This window comes from Triticum dicoccoides, chromosome 1B (genome assembly GCF_002162155.2).
Source record: "Triticum dicoccoides isolate Atlit2015 ecotype Zavitan chromosome 1B, WEW_v2.0, whole genome shotgun sequence".
In the NCBI taxonomy this organism is placed as follows: Eukaryota; Viridiplantae; Streptophyta; class Magnoliopsida; order Poales; family Poaceae; genus Triticum; species Triticum dicoccoides.
This window is the reverse complement of record NC_041381.1, coordinates 404,630,136-404,633,167: the sequence shown is the minus strand read 5'-3', so window position 1 is coordinate 404,633,167 and position 3,032 is coordinate 404,630,136.

The window sequence follows — 3,032 nt, the reverse complement described above, 5'->3', positions numbered from 1 at the left end:
TCGAGATTCAATAAGAATAAACCATTGACCAGCGGGGCATGACCATAAAACATGTCTGTCAAATAAATAGAACAACCATTATTCTCGGATTTAAATGAGTAGCCATCTCGCATTAAACGAGATCCAGATACAATGTTCATGCTCAAAGCTGACACTAAATAATAATTATTGAGGTTTAAAACTAATCCCGTAGGTAAATGTAGATGTAGCGTGCCGACGGCGATCACATCGACCTTGGAACCATTCCCGACGCGCATCGTCACCTCATCCTTTGCCAGTCTCCGCTTATTCCGCAGCTCCTGTTTTGAGTTACAAATATGAGCAACCACACCGGTATCAAATACCCAGGAGCTACTACGAGTACTGGTAAGGTACACAATAATAACATGTATATCACATATACCTTTGGTGTTGCCGGCCTTCTTGTCCGCTAAGTATTTAGGGCAATTCTGCTTCCAGTGACCATTTCCCTTGCAATAAAAGCACTGAGTCTCGGGCTTGGGTCCATTCTTTGGCTTCTTCCCGGCAACTGATTTACCGGGCGCGGCAACTCCCTTGCCGTCCTTCTTGAAGTTCTTCTTACCCTTGCCCTTCTTGAAACTAGTGGTCTTATTTACCATCAACACTTGATGTTCCTTTTTGATCTCCACCTCTACTAATTTCAGCATTGAATATAACTTAAGAATGGACTTCTCCATCCCTTGCATATTGTAGTTCATCACAAAGCTCTTGTAGCTAGGTGGGAGCGACTGGAGGATCATGTCAATGACTGAGTCATCTGGGAGATTAACTCCCAACTGAGACAAACAGTTGTGTAACCCAGACATAGTGAGTATGTACTCACTGACAGAACTGTTTTCCTCCATCTTACAACTGTAGAACTTGTCAGAGACTTCATATCTCTCGACCCGGACATGAGCTTGGAAAACTATTTTCAGCTCTTGGAACATCTCATATGCTCCGTTCTGCTCAAAACGCTTTTGGAGCCCCGGTTCTAAGCTGTAAAGCATGCCGCACTAAACCAAGGAGTAATCATCACTACACGACTGCCAGGCGTTCATAATGTCTTGAGTTGCTGGGAAAATGGGTGCTTCACCTAGCGGTGCTTCTAGGACATATGCTTTCTTGGCAGCTATGAGGATGATCCTCAAGTTCCGGACACAGTCCGTATCGTTGCTACCATCGTCTTTCAGCTTGGTTTTCTCTAGGAACGCGTTGAAGTTGAGGGCAACATTAGCGTGGGCCATTTGATCTACAAGACATATTGCAAAGATATTTTAGACTATGTTCATGATAATTAAGTTCATCTAATCAAATCATTCAATGAACTCCCACTCCGATAGACATCGCTCCGGTCATCTAAGTGATGCATGATTCGAGTCAACTAGGCCGTATCCGATCATCACGTGAGATGGACTAGTCATCATCGGTGAACATCTTCATGTTGATCGTATCTACTATACGACTCATGTTCGACCTTTCGGTCTCTTGTATTCCGAGGCCATGTCTATAAATGCTAGGCTCGTCAAGTCAACCTAAGTGTTTTGCATGTGTAAATCTGGCTTACACCCGTTGTATGCGAATGTTAGAATCTATCACAACCGATCATCACGTGGTGCTTCGAAACAACAAACTTTCGCAATGGTGCACAGTTAGGGGGAACACTTTCTTGAAATTTTAATGAGGGATCATCTTATTTATGCTACCGTCGTTCTAAGCAACTAAGATGTAAAAACATGATAAACATCACATGCAATCAAATAGTGACATGATATGGCCAATATCATTTTGCTCCTTTTGATCTCCATCTTCGGGGCGCCATGATCATCATCATCACCGGCATGACACCATGATCTCCATCATCATGTCTTCATGAAGTTGTCTCGCCAACTATTACTTCTACTACTATGGCTAACGGTTAGAAATAAAGTAAATACATGGCGTTTTCATCGACACGCAGGTCATACAATAAATTAAGACAACTCCTATGGCTCCTGCAGGTTGTCATATTCATCGACATGCAAGTCGTGATTCCTATTACAAGAACATGATCAATCTCATACATCACATATATCATTCATCATATCCTTTTGGCCATATCACATCACACGGCATATGCTTCAAGAATAAGTTAGACGTCCTCTAATTGTTGTTGCAAGTTTTTTACGTGGCCGCTATAGGTTTCTAGCAAGAACGTTTCTTACCTACGCCAAAACCACAACGTGATATGCCAATTGTTATTTACCCTTCATAAGGACCCTTTTCATCGAATCCGATCCGACTAAAGTGGGAGAGACAGACACCCGCTAGCCACCTTATGCAACTAGTGCATGTCAGTCGGTGGAACCTGTCTCACGTAAGCGTACGTGTAAGGTTGGTCCGGGTCTCTTCATCCCACGATGCCGCCGAATCAAGATAAGACTAGTAATGGCAAGTAAATTGACAAAATTGGCACCCACAACAACTTGTGTTCTACTCATGCATAGAAACTACGCATAGACCTAGCTCATGATGCCACTGTTGGGGATCATTGCAGAAATTTAAAATTTTCTACGCATCACCAAGATCAATCTATGGAGAGACAAGCAATGAGAGAGAGGGGAGTGTATTTTCATACCCTTGAAGATCGCGATGCGAAAGCGTTGCAAAAACGTGGTTGGAGGAGTCGTACACGCAGCGATTCAGATCAAGGTCGATTCCAATCTAAGCGCCGAACAACGACGCCTCCGCGTTCAACACACGTGCAGCCCGGTGACGTCTCCCGCGCCTTGATCCAGCAAGGAGGAGGGAGAGGTTGGGGAAGACAACTCTAGCAGCAGCACGATGGCGTGGTGGTGGTGGAGCAACGTGGTTTCTAGCAGGGCTTCGCCAAGCACTACGAAGGACGAGGATGTGGAGAGGTAGGGCTGCACCGAGAGGGAGAGATTCATGTGTTTGGCAGCCCCAAAACCCCCACTATATATAGGAGGAGGGGAGGTGGCTGCGCCCCCTCTAGGGTTCCCACCCTAGGGGGTGCGGTAGCCCTAGATGGG